Source organism: Puma concolor, chromosome C1 (genome assembly GCF_028749965.1).
Source record: "Puma concolor isolate L17-30 chromosome C1, mPumCon1.1.hap2, whole genome shotgun sequence".
In the NCBI taxonomy this organism is placed as follows: domain Eukaryota; kingdom Metazoa; phylum Chordata; class Mammalia; order Carnivora; family Felidae; genus Puma; species Puma concolor.
In genome coordinates, this window is record NC_141674.1 from 45,940,315 (window position 1) to 45,962,515 (window position 22,201).

General features: G+C 42.5%; 1 pseudogene; it reads right to left on the reverse strand.

Annotated features, from left to right (window-relative positions):
- On the reverse strand, positions 1-170 carry LOC112849193 (U2 spliceosomal RNA; annotated as a pseudogene).
- Positions 171-22,201: the final 22,031 nt, after the last annotated feature.

The following is a 22,201-nucleotide window of genomic DNA, read 5'->3' on the forward strand; positions in this document are numbered from 1 at the left end:
AGGGGGTGCGCAGTTCCTAGAGGTACTGCATTCCCAGGTCCCTGTGGAGTAGACTGAGCAAGCTCCAAAAATCCATTTACTAGATTGTCTTCAGATAAAGGACATATCAGATATTAACCTGATAAGAACAGATACTACACTTGATCTTAGCTCAAAGGCCAAGAAGTGATGCACAATTTCCTGAGATTTCTGAAGTAAATCAAACATGCTTATTTTTAAAAGCCTATTTAGTTACATGTTTTCTTCAGGATTGTTTGTGAAACTCAAGAAGAGCCATTTGCTTAAACTAACAATCTTGTACAAGTGAGAGTACTCGCACTGTAAATGCACTTTCACATCTATTACCTCATTTTATCCTTACAAGTCACTGAAGTAGGTGGGGTTGCTTTCATCAGCCCATTTTATAGATGAGAAAACTGAGGCAAGCCCATTTAACTGGCTAGAACTGGTTTTCCCCGTAGGTAAAATGGAAATGATTCTAACATTAGCTCATGCAGTATAAAATAGACCCCTTTACAGTTTATAAATGTATTTACATTCACTGATCTCATTTCAAGTAGATAAGGCAGACATTATTATCTTTGTTTTAGAAATAGAGGTACTGAATTTGGGAAAGATAGGAACTTTGTTTAATGTTTATTTATTTTTGAGACAGAGAGAGACAGAGCATGAACAGGGGAAGGTCAGAGAGAGAGGGAGACACAGAATCTGAAACAGGCTCCAGGCTCTGAGCTGTCAGCACAGAGCCCGACGCGGGGCTCGAACTCACAGACCGCAAGATCATGACCTGAGCCGAAGTCGGACGCCCAACCGACTGAGCCACGCAGGCGCCCCAGGAACTTTGTTTAAAGTTGAAGATAAGGAGATTCCTGAAGCACCACTAGAATCCCAGGTCTCTTAATTTCTAAACCAGGATTCTTTTCTTTACACCACAAGGTCTCACCTTCAAAGGTACTCGGAAATTTCTGCTTCTGCGCAGTGGTTTCACAGAATTAATTTAGAAGGACTGCAGAATCAGCCACATGTCTTTATTTAGAAAGCCGAGAACATTTGCTTTTGTTTTGTTTTTTCTTACAGACTTGAAAAGGAACAACATTGTTGCACCTTGTGTAGAACAAAGGAAGGCTTGGGTTCATGATTTGTCAAGCAGTTATTTGTTACGGAAATGGACCTTTAGTAACAAAACAGTTACTGTAAAGCGGCCTGGATTATGTCAGTACTTCTTCATCTTTTTACCAGCGGTAATCTTTTCGTTAGCTAGAAATTAGGGCAGTTAAGAGCTCACCTTACAGTAATTCAAATAGTTAATGTTGTTATTCAAAGCAACAGAATCTAGAATGGATGGAGGAACTTGCGCATAAAGACGCTGCGGGATTTCTCTCTAGAATAATGAAACTAGTGCGGTTGGTCGCTCAAAAGGAGACTGATGCTGCCACCTTGTGTCACTGGTGAAAAATGCTATGATTCCCAAAGAGTGAAATTGTCATCATTGGGAACTGGGGGATGGGGAATGGCTGGAACTGGAATTCAGCGCTTTTCTATCACGTATGAAATAATCACAGCCAACAATCATCGGGATTTTCCTGATCCACGTATTTCTCATTCACACAACAGATGTGATTATCGAGTGTCTACAGCGTACCGGTCTCCTAGGAGCTAGGGGTGCAGCAATGAAGAAAGCAGACAAAAATTCCTGTCCTCATCGAGCTTTTTAGGTCTCTGGTCGTTTCATATGTATGCACTCATTTAATATTCTAAACAACCCTATGAGAGAGGTCTTCCCATTTTACGGAGGAGGTTACTGGGGCACAGAAAGATTTAGCAACTGGTCTAAGATTACACAGCCACTAGGTGTTAGAGCCTGGATTTGAATGGAGGCGGTCTGATACAGGAGCCACCAGGACTTTGATCATGAGGCTATACCACATAAACTTTGTCCTCTGACCAAGGTACACAAAGATTAGTTGCACAAGAGGTACTTTAGCTTGTGTGTCTGGGAGGAAGAGGTAGAAGGCTGTGTCTGTGTGTGTGTGTGTGTGTGTGCGTGTGTGTACATATTCACTGAAATCTTATATGTACATAATCTGTGTACATATGCACTGTATACATATATGTGCATATAATCACTGTGTATGTATGGGTATTTATCCACTCATTTACTCACGAAATTTTCACGAGTACCTCTTTTCTACCAGAATTCATGCAAAGTGCTAGAGATAATCGAATTAAAGCTTTTGTCTCTTTCTTCAAACGACTAATTTTTAGTAGGAGAAAAACATAAACAAATACCTGCAATATAATCATGGCACTTATCACATTTTATTGTAGAGACTTCGTTGTTATCTTCAAAAGGCTATAATCGCCTTGAGACTAAAGCCAAACCTTTGCGTCTAGCATGGTGCATAAAAAGCCTTTAAAAAGTAGTCGTTGAATGAATGATGAGCTGACAGTTGTAAGCTCCACATTCGGCCATCAGGGAATGTTTCAGGGCTGGTAAGTCACAGCTGCATAGAAGAGTTGGAAAAGGTGTATGATAATTTGAGTACATAGAAACAAAAGTGTAAAACCTCTGCTTTGCACCATACACAAAACTGAATCCTACACGGGTCATTGACAAACGTTGAGTGATAAAATACAGCTTTTGGGGATAAAACAAAGGAGAACATATTCAGGAACTGTGATAGGCAAAGATTTCCTATATAGGAATAAAAAGCATTAATGACCAAAGAAGAGACATACATTGGAACTCATGAAAATTAAGAACTTATGTGTATAAAATACATGTCGGGTCCACCAAACTATGGCCAATGTACTAAATTCATCCTGCTATATTGTCTTTGTACAGCCTGTGAGCTCAAAATGGTTTTTATATTTTCACGTGGTTGAAAAAAGTCAGGGGAAGAATAATAATGTAATGATATGTGAAATGCACATGAAATTCAAAATATCAGTGTCCATAAATAAAGTTTTATTGGAATACAGCCATGCTTATTCATTTAATGTATGGCTGTCTACAGCTGCTTTTTTTCTACAGTGGCAGAGTTGAGTAGCAGCGACAGAGATCACATGGCTTACAAAGTCTAAAATAATTACCATCTGGCCCTTTATAGAAAAAGTTTGCTGACGGCAAAAATACACAAGTGAGAAAATGAAAAGGCAATTAGGGCAGATCAGGAAAAGACATATATTTACAAAGAGGACTCATATCCAGATTGTATAAAGAACTACAAATCAGTTGGAAAAATACAGACAACCCCAATTTTTTTGGGGGGGGGGACAGAAAAAAACCTTCAACAAGCACTTTGCAAGAGGATATACAAGTGGCCAGTAAGCATAGGACAAAGTACTCAACATCATAAGTCATTAGGGAAATGCGAATTAAGACCCAGTTAAATCCCACTATATACCTATCAGAATAACTACAATGAAAAATCCTGACACTATCAAGCGTTGGTGAGGATGTGGGCCAACTGGAGTTAAAATTGGTATAGCTACTTTGGAAAAGTCTTTGGCAATATCTACTAACACTAACCATATGCCTATCCTATGGCCCAGCAGTTCCACTCCTGGGGATGTGCCCAACGAAGATAAGGGCATATGTCCACCTAAAGACCTGTGCAAGATGATTCATAGCAGCTTTATTCATGATAGCTCACAAATGGAAGCAACACAAGCACCCATCAAAACAGAATGACTATATAATACACAATGGAATACTATGGAGTGGTGAAAAAGAAAGGACTCCATCTACACGGAGGAGCATGGATGAATCCCTCATACATAACGTCTAAACAAAGAAAGCGACACAAGAACGCATACTACGTTGCTTTATAAGAAGTGTGAAAACAGTTAACTAGTCTATGGTGATAGAACTCAGAATAGTGGTCGCTTTGGGAGGAGGGGTTATTAACTGGGCACAGGTATGTGAAAGCTTCCTGGGTGCTTGATTTGAATGGTGCTTACATAGATATACACATATGTGAAATTTAATATTATGAAATCAATACGTGCGCATAAAGTTTTAGGCTTCGTTGCTTGTATGTTATACCACAAGTTTAAGAGACTTAAACTATAAAAAGGTAGCCAAAGTAGAAGTGAAATATGAATAAGGAAGGGAACAGTTCTGTATGGTACGGATGGGAAAAGGGAGAAATGGAACAATTTCTTCAATATGCCAGATTGTTATCATTGGATTACATTTATCTACTTGATGTTTGGCCAACAGGGAGTTAATAATTCTTCTGAAAATTTAACCTACCTAGTCATCCCAACTCCAAAACAGATGCCAGCCCCACCTTGCACTTGGAACACATTAACGGCCATGGCCATATGAACATCTCTTTCTCAGATAATTCGTGGTCGTCCACCTCGCCTAGTTCTGCATAGGCACTGCCTTCCCAAAAAGCATGTCTACAAGGCAACCTTTCAACCTGAAGAAAAAAAGATGGGGAATGTGAGGAAGTCCAGAGTGAGGGCAAAGTAACACTAAGACAACTTCACTGACTATAGTGGACTCACACCCTTTGGAGGGGTAATTCACCCCTTTGGCGGGGGTGAATCCACTCACACCTTGGAATGGTCACCGCTCCAAAGATATGTTTATGTCCTAATTGTCAGAACCTGTGATTGTGACCTTATTTGGAAAAAGCTTCTTTGTAGATGTAATTAAGGTTCTTGAGATCATCCTGCATTATGAAGTTGGGACCAGAATCCAAAGACAAGTGTCCTTTTAAGACACAGAAGAGAAGACATGGGCACACACAAGACAAGACCCTGTGACGGTGGAGAAAGAGGGGACAGCGAAGCAGCCAGAAAACTCTGCGGCGGTTGCTGGGAGCTGGAAGAGGCAAGGAATGGGTTTTCTCCAAAAGCCCCCACAGAGAGCACGGTTCTGCTGGATTTTGGCTTTCTGGTCTCCAGAGCTGTGAGCGAACACATTTTTGTTGTTTTAAACCCCCCGGTTAGTAGTAATTTGTTGAAGTAGCCCTTACAAAGTCATATGTGGAGTTATCGAGTACATTATCTTCTTCAGTCCAATAGAAACTTTTCACTTTTCTCTTTCAATGTTAGAAGTGGAGAAATGGGACACGACATGGCAGGCACAGACAGGATGATGCAGGGCCTTTGCACTGAACGCTCCCACTGTTGGGAATTTCCCCTCCTCAGGCCTTTACTGTATTCGCCAAATGCCATATCCACGTCTCTCCTGACGCCACTGCTTGCTTTGTCCCCATAGAATTTACATATTTTACTTGTTTCTTCCCTGTAGTCCTTGACCAGACTTCAAACTCCATCAGGATAAGAATTTTTGTCTTGATTTCCCTTTGGTTTCCTTAGTGCAAATATCTGTTGCCTAAATCGGTAAATGAGTGAATGAACGAGCAGGTGAATGAATGAATACCTAGCTGGGATGGCAGACACAAAGGCCGCAGGAAGAGTTCATGATAATTTTAGGTATTGACAAATCACTTGAAGAAGCCTGCTTCCCTGTTATTCATTAGAAAAAAGACATGATGTGGGGTTTCATCTCTTAGCAGCCAGTGTTTCAAGCCAACTCGACCTTTCCATATTACCGCATCTGCTTCACTAAGCTGGATTCCATATTTGCTGAGTGCATTCTGTCTCCTCAACCTGGATTGTGCCTCCTCTTTTCGAGATTCCTTTCTCCATTTTCCCCTCTTTGGTCACTGTTAACTGGCCTTTATCTCCCATCCTAAACTGTTGGGCAGGTAAGTAGGCTTTCCTATATTGAGTGCCTCAGGTTAATCCAGTCTGGGTAAGGGTAAGAAGTTCTATTGAGGCAAAATTCAGGTGGAAAAATAAGGAAGGAAACTTTAGTAACACTCTTCGAACACCTACTACATACTGGTTCCCCTCATTTGTATCATCTCCTCTCTTCATGTTAACCCCGTGAGTTAATAATAATAGCAACCACCTATGTCATTCTTGTCCACCAAGCCCAAAGCATTGTGTGTGTAATATCTAATGCATATATTATTTGATAACCCTATGGGATAGGTGCTTTATTATCCGTATTTGGGGGTGAAGAAAATGGGATTTGAAGAGGTAACTTGTCCCACGTGACACTGCTGTGGTCATGGATCCAAGTCAGGCAGTTGAGGCTCAACGTCTGTGTTCTTAACCAAAAAGCTGTGATAATCCAGTGGGTTATCATTTGGCTATTAAAGGGTATTGTAATCTTCACTACCAGATGAAGGAATCAGGGAAAAAAATAACTTTTTGCAGTGTCACGTAGCTTGCAAATGGCGGAGCCAACATTGGAACCCAATCTGAGCTGTATATCAAGCTACCTATGTACATCTCTACCTGGTGGTTCTCAAACGTAGCATATCCAGAACTCCCGGACCCCAAACCACCCTTCTCGTAGGGGTCTCCATCTGATGGAATGGAATCCTCCTCTACCCCTAGCCTTCATGCCCTACATCAGTCTGTCACCAACTTTATCTACTTATCCCTCCAAAGTAGATCCTAAGATCCGTCTCTCGTCTCTGCCTCTACTTCGACAATCCTTTCTTCTGCATCTCCTGCAATAACCTTTTAATTGCTCTATTTCTACATTTGTCCTGTTCTAATTCTCCCAGCCAGAATGTTTGCTTTTTTTTTTAATGGAAATTTGATTATGTCACTTACCTGGTTGAAGCTCTTTAAAACTTCTTTCAGGCTTGTGATAAAATTTAAAATTCTCCATGATATAGTCTTTATCTAACTCTCCACCTTATTTCCCACTTTGCTCATACACTGGGGATTTTGGCTTTCCCTCTTTCTTTTAGATGCTAAGTTCCTTTCTAATCTGGAGTCTTTACATATTCTGCTCCCATTTTATTGTGTTCTGTCCTTCCCTCCTATTACCTTCTGTTGTGTTTATGTTTGTTTGTTTAGAGAGAGAAAGAGATGTAATTCACCTATCATAAAACATACCCATTTATAGTGTACAATTCAGAGACGACTGGGTGGCTCAGTTGGTTCAGCGTCTGACTTTGGCTCAGGTCATGATCTCACAGTTCGTGAGTTCGAGTCCTGTGTTGGGCTCTGCACTACTAGCGGAGGATTGGGATTCTCTTGGGATTTGCTTGGGATTCTCTCTCTCCCTCTGTATCTGCCCCTCCCCTACTCACACTTTCTCTCTCTCTCAAAATAAATAAATCAACTTAAAAAAATAAAGTGTTCGATTCAGTGGTTTTGGTATATTTACAGAGATGCGCAAATATAACCACAAGTCAATTTTAGAACATTTTTTTGTCATCCCCAAAAGAAACCTGTGCCCACTAGCAGTCACTTCCTGTCTCTTCCATCCCCTCCAGTCCTGGATAGCCACTAGTCCATTTTTCCATCTCTATGGGTGTGCTTATTCTGGACATTTCATATAAATGGAGTCAATACAATATGCAACCTTGTGGCTGATTTCTTTCACTTAGGATAATATTTTCGAAGCTCATCTAAGCTGTCGCATATATTCGTACGTCACTTTTTTTTTTCTTACCAAGGATTTTGCATTCTGGACTCTACCACATTGTTGTTGATGTATCCATTTGGTGACATTTGGGCCGTTTCCACTTCTTGGTTTATTAGGAACGATGCTGCTATAAACATCTGTGTCATCGAAGGGACTGTAGCCCTTAGAAGACGTGAAATGAAAGTCTGTTTTAGAGCTAGGGTCAGAAAGAATCATTCTGGCTGTTTTTTTGTTTGTTTGTTTGTTTGTTTGTTTTAGAATAGACTGGTGTGGACAAAGGGAGAAGCAGAGTCTGGTTAGAAGACCATTGCAGTCACCCAAGAGAGAGATGGCTATGGACTGGTTTAAGGTGCTAGCAGTAGAGAACGTGGCAAGAGACGTCAGATTCTGGAGATGTTTGGAAGGTAGAACCAGTTGGATTTGTTGACAAAATGGTATGTGGCAGGAAAAAAAGAGAGACATCAGTAACGACTCCAAGGTTTTTAGCCTGAGGAACTAGAAGGATAAAGTTGCCATCAATAGAGAGAAGGAAGACTGAGTAAAGCCTACCTGGGGTGGGGGGTGTAGAACAGGAGCTCAGTTCAGGACTTGCAAAATTCGAAATATCGATTAGTGATTCAGGATGTTAAGTAGACAGATAAGCACGTATTATAAGTTTATTTGTCCTTATTACATCAAATAGTATAGTACTAACTTAATTTTTTTTAATGTTTATTTATTATTGAGAGACAGAGAGAGACAGAGCATGAGCAGGAGAGGGGCAGAGAGAGGGGGAGACACAGATTCCGAAGTGGGCTCCAGGCTCTGAGCTGTCAGCACAGAGCCCGACGCGGGGCTCGAACCCACGAACCGTGAGATCGTGACCTGAGCCGAAGTCGGACGCTTAACCGACTGAGCCACCCAGGCACCCCACTAATTTAATTTTTTAATTTATTCAGTAAATAATTAGTGAATGCCTCTTATGTGTAAGGCACCACTGCGGATAGCCAATGAAGATAATCTGACTCTGTTTACGTTTCAGACAGTATTCTACATATTGCCAGTTATCAGTGAAAGCAGTGTGGAGTCTGGAGACACGAATATTAGTTCTGTCTCTATTCCAACTGGTTACCTGATCTTGGGCAACTATCTTCACTTATCTGTGCCTCAGTTTCTTCAACTTTAAAAAGGGGGGGTCATGCAAGAAGATAGTCAAGATGCCCCCACCTGGCCCTAAAAATTCTTCAGTTTGCATATCTGACTTGAAGTGGATTTTTCCTCAGGTGATATCATTCCCTTGGAACTTAACCGGGGAAGACAGCTACTTTTCCTTTTCCCAGTAATTCATTGGATAAAGAAAAAGTTGTTCTATACACAGACAGTCCCGACCCACAATGGTTCAACTTACGATTTTGCAACTTCACGGTGGTGTGAAAGTGATACGCATTCGTTGGAAACCATGCTTCGGATTTTGAATTTTGATCTTCCCTCGGGCCAGCTGTGCATGGTATGAGGTTCTCTTGTGCTGCTAAGCAGGAAGAGTGAGTCACAGCTCCTAATCAGCCCCATGATCATGAGGATGAATATCCAATACGCTTACAACCGATCTGTACCCATACAACCATGCCGTGTTTTCTGTCTGTACAGTATTCAGTAAATTACATGATATTCAACAGTTTATTATAAACACTTTATAAAATACACTTTATGTTGGGTGATTCTGTTCAACCGTAGGCTACTGTAAGTGTCTGAGCATGTTTAAGGCAGGTCAGGCTAAGCTGTGATGTTTGATAGGTTGAGTGTAGAAAGTGCATTTTTGACTTGCGATATTTTCATTTTACAATGAGTTAGCAAGGTGTAACCCCACCGTAGATTGTGGCAGACCTGTATCTGTGACTTTCCGTGGCCACTTCCATATTTGTGCTTCTCTTCCATAAACTTAATGATCTCTCTTCATTAAAAACTAGGGGCGCCTGGGTGGCTCAGTCGGTTAACCGTCCAACTTCAGCTCAGGTCACGATCTCGCAGTCCGTGAGTTCGAGCCCCATGTCGGGCTCTGGGCTGATGGCTTAGAGCCTGGAGCCTGCTTCTGATTCTGTGTCTCCCTCTCTCTCTGCCCCTCTCCCGTTCATGCTCTGTCTCTCTCTGTCTCAAAAATAAATAAACGTTAAAAAAAATTAAAAAAAAAACTAAATGAATCTTGGGGTGCCTGGGTGGCTTAGTTGGTTGAGTGTCCGACCTTTCACTTTGGCTCAGGTCGTGATCTCAGTCATGAAATCGAGCCCCCTGTCAGGCTCCACACTGAGCGTGGAGCCTGCTTGGGATTCCCTCTCTCCCTCTCTTTCTCTGCCCCTCCCCTGCTCATGCACATTCTCTCTCTCAATAAATAAATAAACTTAAAATATATATATAAATAAAAAGTAAATGAATCTTTTAAAATTGGTATTCTAAGAGTAATATGTATTTAATGTAGACAAAATGAAAATTATGCTGCCTCTGCTAATTTCTCATAACCCTACACTCACATGGCTGCTATGGCATTTGTAACATTTTGCCCGTTATTACAGTTATTTGTGTGCTTAGAGATAATACATTTCATGAGGTCAGTAATTGTGTCCCATTCGTTTTTACAGCTCCCATAGTGTTCAGTTCAGGGCCTTGTCAATAACAGACATCTCCCAAATGTATACTGAATTAATGAGCAAGCCAACAGGCCATGTATGATAAATTTTTAAAATTCTAATATACAATAAAATAAAATTTCCACTCTGATGTCTGTGGGTATTTTTCTGCTCTTTTGAGCTCTTATGTAATATTGTGATAGTTCTTTTGATTTTATACCCACCTATGAGGTCACTGAAGGGAGAGAGAAGAAGAGAGAGAAAGGAAGGAAGGAAGGAAGGAAGGAAGGAAGGAAGGAAGGAAGGTCATCCCTAATTTCATGGAGTAAAATCATCTTCAAGTAGGAAAGAATTAAGACACATGAGTCAATTTGGGGCTTAAGCTGATAGTCCCATAGTAACAAGAAGAAAAGGTTACATAAAGGAACTTTGTTGTCCCTCAATCTCTTACAAGAATGATAAGCCTATTTATCCTTAGCAAAATAAAAAGGCTTCCTTTCTTTATGATATTATTTAAAGTCAGTTTTTCCATTTTTTTTTACGCAGTTGGTATGATAATAATAAAGAAGGCATTATTTTGTAGTTGAATCTGGGCAAAGTATTTTGTCTGATACCCTAAACTGTGGGTTGGAGTGGAGATAACCGCTCCAAGGTAATCACACATAAAAGTTTATGCATGCCCTTGAGCATTCTTTCTAGGTCATTCTCCTAGAATAGTTAGTAGTTATTCAGGTTCCAGGATTTGGAATAGATACCCTCTCTTAAAATAGGGAAAGAAACACAGGAGAAAATAGTAGGGCTAATGTCTGTGGAAATTTTCTTAACCCTTAAGGGGCATGTCTCTGAATTTTTAATCTGGGATGTCTGCCTAAAAGACTCAGTTGAGTAAATTTGATATTGTGAGTGTGGAGTCAGATAGGCTATACTGCTTACTAGTGTGTGTGATCATGGGCAGTTACCTCAGCTCCTTGTCCTTGAGTTTCCTGATCTGTAAAATAAGAGAGTTAGGTCTGCTTTGTAGTGTTCTGGAACAGAACGTACACTTAAATAAACTGCTCCATCCATGGCAACTCTTATAATTCAGTGACAGAATAAGATTACTCCTTATAAACCACATTCTGTTATGGAAGATTAATGCTTCATGTTTGGTAACTAACTGAAATGCTCAAATTTCTAAAATTTGTAGACAAATGAGGAAAAGAAGTTTATTATTCTATATCAGGCAAATACATACACCGAAAGAGAAAGAGTGAAAGGCAAAAACACAAGACTGAGCGCTCATGGAAGCCAATAAAAACCTTTGCCTTAAAAAGCCTGCAAGGCCGTCTAAATTCTTCAGAGACTTTGTCATCAGACCTCTAGATCACTTGAGGGCATCTAGACAGGAGGAAGGGTGATAGAGTCTAAACTACTTCCCCCTGTAATGTATGTAAAACTGGTCTGAAGCCTGGGATTGCGAGGCCACAAATACAAGGACACTGGAATTGGCTATTTGCTATGAAATTGTATCTTACAGATCCTCTGTCTTACAGATGATAATGAAAAGCTGAGAGCAATTAACAATAGAAAATGAACTACGATGCCCAGAGAGCCTCTTTGGTATCCTACAGGCCCCTTTTCTCTTGTAGTGAGAGGCAGAAGAAGCTAAAAACCAAACTCAGAATTAAATAGAGTTCCTAGCTTCAAAGACAATTGAATATATAACCCAAGAAGGTCTATTATGCCAATGTCAGGGCCCTGCTTGGGAAGCCCAGGAATCTCGACACACAGGATAAGGACATCTGCGTATTTCTTGAAGATTTATGCACCACAGACTTATATAAATCCTCAGAGCCTGCAAAGATGACCTACCTCTCTTCGACAGTGCAACTGGGCCCAAACTACAAAGTTAATAGGTATGTGGAGTGACAGCCAGGTCCATGTTCAGCCTGATGAGGGAGGACAGGGTACTCCACAAGAGCCACGAGAGTTAGTCGGCATTTTCCACACGGAACCGAGGGTACCTGAGCACTGGATCTTGTGAAATTTTCTCAAAGGGCCTGGCACATAAGACTGAAAGTGGTAGAGTTTCTTGAGTTGGGGTAACTCTCTTGAGATACTGGGTTTAGCATCCTTCCAAGAAACTCAGGTGACAGTACAAACCCAATGCAAGGGAGGCCGAAGAAAGCAATGGTTTATGCTGAGCTAAGTTGAAATGCTTGAGTCCCTGTAGCGTATGGTGAACAGGAAGAATAAAAAGCTCAGGCAATGGGTGCACTTGAGTAGATATACCACGGGAGGCTGAAGAACCCACCAGAGGGTTTTGTTCCACGAGGTTCCATAAGTCATGCAATTTGCCAAGGCCATCAGGTTTATGCCAGTGAGAGAAGCATTGGCATCATGAACAAGTTTAGCGGTGGCTCCCGTCTGACAGTAGGGGAGGTAAGAGAACTTGGCTCATCGATGGGAGGGGACGAAGACACGTGGTAGTGCTTAACCGCCAATGCTTCACAATGGTTCACGATGATTGTAATGATGGACAAAGTTGATGTGGCATCCAAGAGAATGTGACCTGCAGGGCTGTAGAGATTATTAGTAGAACACAGTGTCCCTCAGGACAAAATAGATGGCGGGGCGGGCGGGGGGGGGGGGGGGGAAGGGAAGCTCTGTGCTGGTTTATGTCTCCAGCCAAAAGAAAGCAAGAATGGGATAAACAGACGGCTGCAGAAAGCTGTCTTAATAAAAGTTCACCATCCCTCGCTCAGTTTCTGGACCTGTGCCAGATACCAAACCTGGAGTCCATTTCAGTACAGGTCCAGTCAGAAGACAGAAACTACACTGTGATGTTTTAAATTAAATTTTTTAAAATGTTTATTTATTTTTGCAAGAGAGAGGGAGAGACAGGGCACGAGCAGGGGAGGGGCAGAGAGAGAGGGAGACACAGAATCCCAAGCGGGCTCCAGGCTCGGAGCTGCCGGCACAGAGCCCGACGGAGGGCTCAGACTCACCCACTGTGAGATCATGACCTGAGCTTAAGTCAGATGCTTACCTGATTGAGCCACCCAGATGCCGCTACACTGTGATTTAAACAAGGGAAGTTCAGTGCAAAGAATGATCAAGCTATGATAAAAGAGTCACTGTAAGTTACAAATAGATCTTGGGGCTGAGGGAGAGTAACCAAGGCAGGACAAACGTGTACAGGACTTTAGACCTCACTGGAGACAGTAGAGTTGCAGTCCACTGGGTGGTGAAAAATTCTCCAACATCCCAGATCAGAGATGGTCCACAGTCATTGGGCAAGCAGGAAGCAGCCCTTGGGGTCACAGACAAGCCACAACCAGTGGACACGCACAGGGTACAGGAGAAAGCTACTTCTATAAGGGAGCTACACGTTACTGGTCTTCAGAGCGTCTTTTTAAATTTTTTTTCCCGTAAGTTCTGAAGTGCTTTCAAAAGGGTCCATCTGTGGACTCTACCACAGTCCTTACGGACTGTCATAATGGCCAAACGCCGTAGCCACTTAAGTTTCTAAGGCACTTGCTTCATCTGGCACTCCACCACAATCCACGACAGTGTGATTACTCGCGATGCCATCACATGCACTGACTTACTAGCATCCCGCTTCCCTTTAGCAATGGGTTCAGCGCTGCACTCAAGACCAGGGGATGACCCATCTGATTCCCAAATCCTAACTCTCTGGAGCCATTCCCAGTGTGTAGCAGTCTGGGTCCAATCGAGAGACAGCAACCACACCATGATTTTAAAAGGGCAGGTTCAAGAGTAAGAATAATTAGGCTATGATCAAAGAGTAAGTATAAGATGTAAGGGTACTCTAGGGCTGAGGGAAAAATACCCAGGAAGGACAGACTTCTATGGAGGGAGTTCTCTGAAGGCTGGGGTTCAGATCTTGATGGCGAAGGTATGGTTGCAACCCATTAAATGACAGGGAAGTCTGCTGGCTTTCCTAGGCCAGAGCTGATTAGTTTCCGGGCAAGCAGGGAGAGAATCACTGTGGGGGAAGGTTGGCCACAGTGGCCGGCACAAATGGGATGCCTGGAGAGCACAGCGTCTATGTCAGGAAGGTCACACCATTGTCAGGGATACCAAACCTGGCGTCCTCTCCCTCTGGGGGAGAGGTAGAGGCCAGCAGAAGGAGGTGCTGGTGCAGGCAAGAGCCTTGGAGGACACGGTATCTGTATTGAGAGGGCCATGGGAAGATTATCAGGCTAGGCTGGGCTGTGTATTCTGGGAGCAAGGCTGGATCGGCACCACTGACCGTGTCACTGACTGACAGCACAGCAGCCAGAATGAGTGGAAAAAGCTCCTTCCTTCTTCCTGTATTCTTCTAGCACCTGCCACCGAGAAAGTTTAGCATTTTGCTCACTGCAAAGGATAAATCCTTAAAAACATTTCATCCATTATCATAGAGTATGCACTGACGTGTAAATTTGGAGCTGAGAGGTAATCAATTGATAATTAGGACACGAGTGAATAACGAAGTCGTTTGTCTCCAGGAAGAAGGACCCTGAGGTACCACAGCAAAATACTCAAATTCTCTTTGTTCTTTCCCAAAGGATGAACGGCTGTTTGCTTGGGTGACTATACACTGGGGAGAGAGAAATACCAATACCTTTGGAAAATTATTGGAACAGGTTCTGCTATTTGATATTGACAGCACGATGGTTAATTTTATGTGTCAACTTGGCTAGGCTCTGATGCCCAGATGTTTGTCATAATATCAGACTAGATGTTGCGGTGTAGGTATTTTTCAGGTGTGGCTAACATTTAAAATTAATAGACTTTGAGTAAAGCAGATTACTCGCCATCATTCTGAGTGGGCCTCATCCAATCGGTCGAAGGGGTTAAGAATGAAGACCGAGGGGCACCTGGGTGGCTCAGAGCCCCCGTTCATGCTCTGTCTCTCTCTGTCTCAAAAATAAATAAACGTTAAAAAAAAAAAAAAAAAAGAATGAAGACCGAGGTCCTCTTTAGGGAAAAGGAATTCTGCATCCAGACTGCCTCTGGACTTAAGCTACCATATCAGCTCTTCCCTGGGTCTCCACACTGCCAGCCTTCCTTGCAGATATGCCTGTCCCTATAATCACATGAACCAGTTCCTTAAAATCTCTTTCTTTACGCAACACACACACACACACACACACACACACACACACTTTTGATTTTGTTTCCCTGAAAAACCTTGACTAATACAGATACCTAGAAACCAGGTGTCATTATAACCTTCTGCCAAGTGGATGCAAAAGCGAACCAGGAATTAAGTGGATCCATGGCCACATGATAGCTTAAAATCAATATACTATGTCTGTGCACTGACCCTGTGGTTATTTCCCCAATTCTTGAATATATCACGGAGACCGAATTACTTGGCATTTGAAGTAACGCTTGGCTTGTGGAGATAAGAAATACGATAGTAGGTCAAGTAAAAACCTCTGAAACTGCCCCATCCTCACCCCTAATCAAGGTAGAAACAGCATTGTATCCCAGGGAGGATGGAATGGATTGGTATCAGCCTTACGTATCTCAAGGATGCAGTGATGGTGGCCACCACCTTGTCCCCATGTGACCAGCCAGTCTTGCCTCTGCAGAAACCAAATGCTAGATTCTGGAGAACAACAGTAGGCCACTGCAGGCCCAACCAAGTAACATCCCCAGTTGCAGCTAATATGCTAACCATGGTATCTTAGCTACAGCAGATCAATTACGGCCTTAGGTACATGGTATCTGGCCATTAATATGAAAGATGAATTCTTTTCTATCCTGATCAAGAAAAAGGACCAGAATCGGTCCCTATGAAGTGGAGAACTATACACATTCACGGTTTTGCCATTGTGTTAATGTTAACTCTTCTGCTATCTGACATTAACACAGTCCGAAGAGATCTGAACTTTCCGGATGTCCCACAAAACATCACATTCATTCATTACAGTGATGACATCACTCTGATTTGACAGGGTGAGCAAGAATTGGCTAGCGCGCTGGAAGCCTTGATAAAGTACGTGCATGTACTCCAGCAGGTGGACCATACATCCTCGGATAATTCAGGGACCTGCCATTTCAGCGAAGTTCTTAAAACCCCAGTGGTCAGGCGGATCCCAGAACGTCTCCTCCAAAGCAAAAGACAAATTGAGGCATCTTGCATGTTTCCATAAAGAGGAAAGCACAAGGTTTGGTAGGCTTCTTTGGGTTCTGAAGGCGATAAATGCCGCATCTAGAAATACTGCCCTTCTACCGGCGTCCATCGTGAAAATTTGTCAGCTTTGCACGGGGTCTAGAATAGGGACGGACTCTGCAGCTGATCCAGGCAGTGGTACAAACAGCTATTCCACTTGGGCCATGTAATTTGGCAGATGCTATGGTGCTGCAACTATCAGCGGCGGGGACATTGTAGCATAGAGTCTGTGACAAGCTCTAGTGAAGGGGTCACCATGCAGGCCCTTGGGCTTCTAGACCAAAGACCCTGATCCACAGCGAAGAATTATACGCTTTCTGGAATACTGCTCCTGGTATGCTGCTGGGTCCTGATAGATTAGAACGATGACCATAGGGTACTAAGTGACCAGGCATTCAGAACTGCCCATAATGACCTCGGAGCTCTGATAGACCCACCGGGTTATAAAGTTGGACAGTCTCAGTAACAATCCATCCTAAGATGAAAGTGTTACACCGGGGGTCAAACGTAAACAGAACCGAAGGGCACAAGTACATTGCATAATCAAGTATCTCAACCCCACCCCCACCCCCGCCGCAAAGAACCCTGCGGGAGATACTCCCAGGGCGGAAGTGGACAGCAGTGGCCACAGAGATGTACCGCTTAGCTCTCCCTTCAAGAGAGAACAGCTACAGTTGCAAAGATTGAAGTCATTTGACAGCTTCCATTTCAGTGCCTTCAGGATACACTTTGGTTTAACTGAAACCTTACTCTTCTTAGGCAACCCAAGCCAATGACTAAGCACAATGGAGATATGTTACGGACTGAGTGTTTGTGTCCCCCTCTCACTAATTTATATATTGAAGACCTAACCCCTAAGGTGATGGTGCTGTGATATGTCTGTGGCATTTTGTTATAGCAGCCAGAACAGCCTAAGACAGGCGGTATTTGGAGATGGGGACTTTGACGTTAATTAGGGTTAGATCAGGTCATGACCATGGGGCCCTGGTCATGTGATTAGTGGCCTTATAGAAGAGGAAGAGAGAGACCTCTCTCTTTGTCCTCATGAACATGGAGGAAAGTCCACATGAGGACACAGAGAGAAGGCAGCTATTTGCAAGCCAGGAAGGAGTTCTTACGAGGAAATGAACCCCATCTAACTTTGATCTTGGACTCCTCAGCCTCTGGAACTATGAGAAAATAAATGTCTGTTTAAGCCCCCTTGTCTATGACAGTGTATTAATGCAGCCCAAGCAGATGGAATCGGTGTATGGCCACCAAGACCCAACCAGGACTCTTAGTCTTTGCTTCAGAGCTCCTCATCAGGCTGATTCTGACTTCGGCAGGTCTGCATTACAGTCCTCCCCTTACTGGTAACTCAAAGGATCTGGTAAGTCAAAGGATCTGTGGTTTGACTTTTTTTTAAATACAAGCAAACTAGCTTATATATTTGAATCTTCTCCTCCCTTTCCTGGATAAATGATAACGTTCTACGTATGCTTTCTCCTCCTTGCTGTTTACACTTAATATATTCTAAAGATAACTCTACTGTAATATATAGACAATTTTATTCCTTTTTGTACATCTGCTTCATACTCTATTATATGAAGGTGTTATAGCTTGTTCATCGAATCCCGCATTGAGACTTCTGACTTGTTTTCAGTGTTTCATTGTCACTTCACCTTTAGGAGGGAGCCTGAGAAGTGGGGCTGCTAAGTCAAAGAGCAAATAATATGTATTTGCTAGATATTTTTATTTTTGTAATTTTTTTAACGTTTATTTATTTTTGAAAGAGAGAGACAGAGTGCGAGCAGGGGAAGGGCAGAGAGAGACAGAGAGAGAGAGGGAGAGAGAGAAAGAATCCCAAGCAGGCTCCACGCTGCCAGCACAGATCCCAATGTTGGGCTTGAACCCACGAACTATGAGCTTATGACCTGAGTCAAAACCAAGAGAGGGATGCTCGACTGACTGAGCCACCCAGGCGCCCCAGGTTCTGACTTCTAATCCCAAAATCCATGGCTTTAATTCAAACTCTTGCGACCTCCTTGGACATGCTGTCTTACACATCGTATCATGGGTATGTTGAGGCACATGTACCTGGAGACTGAACAGACATTGACTAGAGAAAGGGCTTTCTAGGCAGAGCAAAAGCATATCCTAAGGTACTGTGGCAGGGAAAGCATTTCCTAAGAGTAGGAACTGAAAGAAAGCTAATAAATTAGAAGCACAAAGAGGAAAAGAAAATAAACTGGAGAGATAGGAGCCAGAACATGCAAGGTATGTAGACTAGATTAAAAATATTTTTTTATTATTTAAAAAAAAAAAAAAGGATTCCCTACTTTATGCTAAACAGGATGGGACCCGTGGGCAATAAACGATGCCAGAGGTTCATTTGAAATTTTAAGATAAGATAGTAAGCACTAAGTGGGAAATAAAATTCAGTGGGAAGGACTGGTTGATGACGTACGTTTCTGAGTCATCTGCTAATGACATAATTTGGAATCACAGGTCTATATGAGAATGTCCCAGTATTGTAATGAGGAGGGGACAGGACTAGATAAAGTCTTAAGGTCCGGTGACATTCACTGCCAGAAAGAGGAAGAGCAGCACACAAATGTATAATCAAGAAACAGCAGCACGTTGTGGGCATTAAAAGGAAGCCAGAGAAGGAATAGTTAAAGAGAATGCTTGGTTGTGTTGATTGCTGCTTGAGGTTGGGTTTAATGAAGCCACGAAAAAATACGATCATTAGACTGAGCAACAGAGCCCTTAGTAACTTCTATAAGGTCACTGCCTGTGCAAGTGGAAGCCTCACTACAGTTTGTCGAGGAGAGAATAGAAGGTAAGAGAGTGGCGGGGCACCTGGGTGGCTCAGTCAGTTGAGCATCCCCTCAGCTCAGGTCATGATCTCGAAGTTTGTGAGTTCGAGACCCGCCTCCGGTTCACTGCTGTCAGCACAGAGCCCGTTTCACATGCTCTGTCTCCCTCTCTCTCTGCCCCTCCCCTACTTGTTCTCTCTCTTTCTCTCTCTCAAAAAAATGAACAAATGTTAAAAAAAAAAAAAAGAAGAAGGTAAGAAAATTGAGACAGCCTTTGTTTTGCTTCAGCGAAGTTGACTGGGAAAGCAAGTACAGAAGTGTAGAAATAGCTGGAGGCCTGGATGCAGTAAAGGGAGGTCTTTTAAAGGTGGGAAAAGTACAGTGAACGCAGACGGGAATAGAGGAAGAGGGGTTATGGCCACAAGAAGGAGGGGAATGAGGAATCAAGGCCCTGAGAAGGCCAGGGGCAATCAGATCCATACTGAGGAATTGGCTGGCCATAGGAGAAGAGACACTCCACCAGATGGAATAGGAGGAAAGGAGAGGAGGGCAGGCGCAGATGGGCTTATTGACCTAGTGATAAGATGACCCAAGAGTGCCCATCTGATGGTGTCTATTTTCCCAATTAAATGCGAAGGGAGGTTGTCAGATGAAGGCGATAGTGATGGGGATAGAAGTTTGAGGCTAGAGGGTCTACGAAGCAGACACCCGAGAATTTGAAAGCGAGCTTTTAAGAGGAATGTGGTATGACGGTTGCCCAATGTGGACAGCTCATTTTAACTTGTCAGTTGGCATTACCATTCTCCTGTATTTAACATCCTGACTTGTAAATTAATCCAAATTGATCTCTGCAAGAGTTTGGTCTGAATTAACCAGATGATGGGTTCAATTCTCCCCTTATGTCTTAGTCTGGATCTCCCCAAGGCAGAGCCTGAAGCAGAGGGTGTGTGTGCTCTTATTTTATTAAGGAGTACAATCCCAGGGAAGGAGTGTGAAGGGCTAAGAGAGCCAAGCAGGGAAGGTGAGAAAGCCCAAGTGCCGATGGTATATACCAGTTGCTGCAAAGTGCTATTGATTGCTGGATTCAAAGACTAGGCTCTTAAGAATCCAGACATGCTGTTTGTCAGGACTTCCCACTTGGCAGGGAAGGGGGTAGAAAGGAGGAAGATTTTATCCATTGGCTGTGATCTATGAGATCGTAGTTTCACCCCCTGCGCTTCTAGGTTGCATCTGTCCGGGTGCATGTGGACCCCTAGTAGGGATGTGCCGGGATGGGAGGCAGGGCTGGAGGTCACGTGCTTTCATCTTTGGCCTGTGTGAACTTTGTCAGAGCTCATACAGAGCTGGCCTGCCCATCTATGCCTAACGAGCTGGACTAAGAGGTAGAAACGTCCAAAGAAGTATCTCATATTACCTACACTTCACAATATGGCTTACTGATTTGACTCAAGTCAAGTAACGCTTTAGAAATCCAGACAACGATGGAAATGAACTAGCTGATTTTTGTTTTCGTTTTTGTTTTTTTTTTTTAATGCTTATTTATTTTTGAGAGAGACAGAGACGAATGTGAGTGGGTTAGGGGCAGAGAGAGAGGGAGACACAGAAGCTGAAGCAGGCTCCAGGCTCTGAGCTGTCAGCACAGAGCCTGCCGCGGGGCTCGAACTCACGAGCTGTGAGATCATGACCTGAGCCGAAGAGGGACACTCAACCGACTGAGCCGCCCAGGCGCCCCTGAACCAGCTGTTTTTAAAGTCATTAATAGAAGTCCTCTAACCTGGGTGGTAGGCTGATCTGAGATTTTAAGATGCTTTGTACATAGCAGGAGAAGTTCAGATTTGCTTTGGGCAGACTTACACAGGAAACGATGTTAAAATTATTATTTCAACAGGGCAGAAGAATCTCATGGATTTTGAATGCTGACCTCCCCCACCCTTAATCAGAACGCTTCACTGTCCTGCCATCCAGTGTCCATCTCAGAGGGACGTTTGTAAGGAGTTGCTTTATCTGGTCCTCAGGGGCAGCCCTACAGACGTTTTGTGGCAGGGCAATTTCTAGTTATGGGGGACTACTCCCTGGCATTTGGGGATATTTATGTCCCCGTCCCCCATCTGCCTCCCTCCAGCCCTTGTGAGGACTGAAAACACTTGCACATTTTCAAATGTGCTCCAGCACCCCAACCTTTGAAAACCAGTGCTGGAGGGGTTGATGGTGAGCCCCTACCTTATAGATGAGGGAACCAGGGCTTAGAGAAGCTGGATAGCAAGGTCACGCTAGATATGAGCAGGGGATTTGGTACTCCATAAACGTAAGTGCTTTCCTAACTTCCCTCTGCAGAGGGTGTTTAAGTGAGTAGCAAGTTATTTAAGTTAGTGCATGTATGATAGGACACAATTTATTAAATATTTTCACAGAGCTGCGTTTCACAGTGAGGTTCACTTGTCAGATGGTCATGCTAACAAAGATAGAGTAAATGATAGAGAAGTCGATAGAAGAAACGATAGAGAAGTCACAAAGCACAAAGACCATGAAGCGTTTGAGGAAAGATTATAGGAAGAAATTATAAATAAACTGGGCGATTCAGCCTAGAAATTGGAATGAGGATTTGCTAGTGGCCTTTGAGCATATGAAAGATTTTTGCACAGAGAATGGTGTGAATATGTGACATGCTATAAGGTCAGAGATGCTGTGAGTGAATGGTGTTTGCATCGGGATAGTGTTTGTAAAGAGCTTGAAAGCTTACCAAGCACTTTCATATACATTATCTCATCTAAATAATTTTTCTAGCATTGAATTGAGTTTAAGGTGGTAGTGTTATATGTACTTGTTATGTACATGCATAAAAATGAGAGAAAACAAACATTACTGATAAAAATCAGAGAAATATAAATATAATATATATAAATATATAAAAATATATATAAATATATATTTATATACATATATAAATATATATTTATTTATATATATTTATTTATATATTATATATATATTTATTTATATATTATATATATACATATAAATATAAAATATATAAATATAAAAATCAGAGAAATACTGAATATAAACATATATGATGATTCGGTTTTAATTAGATAGGAAGATGGGAGTTCATATAGGCAGGCCCGTGTCTGACCATCAGAAGCCTAGGAAATTCAGGCAA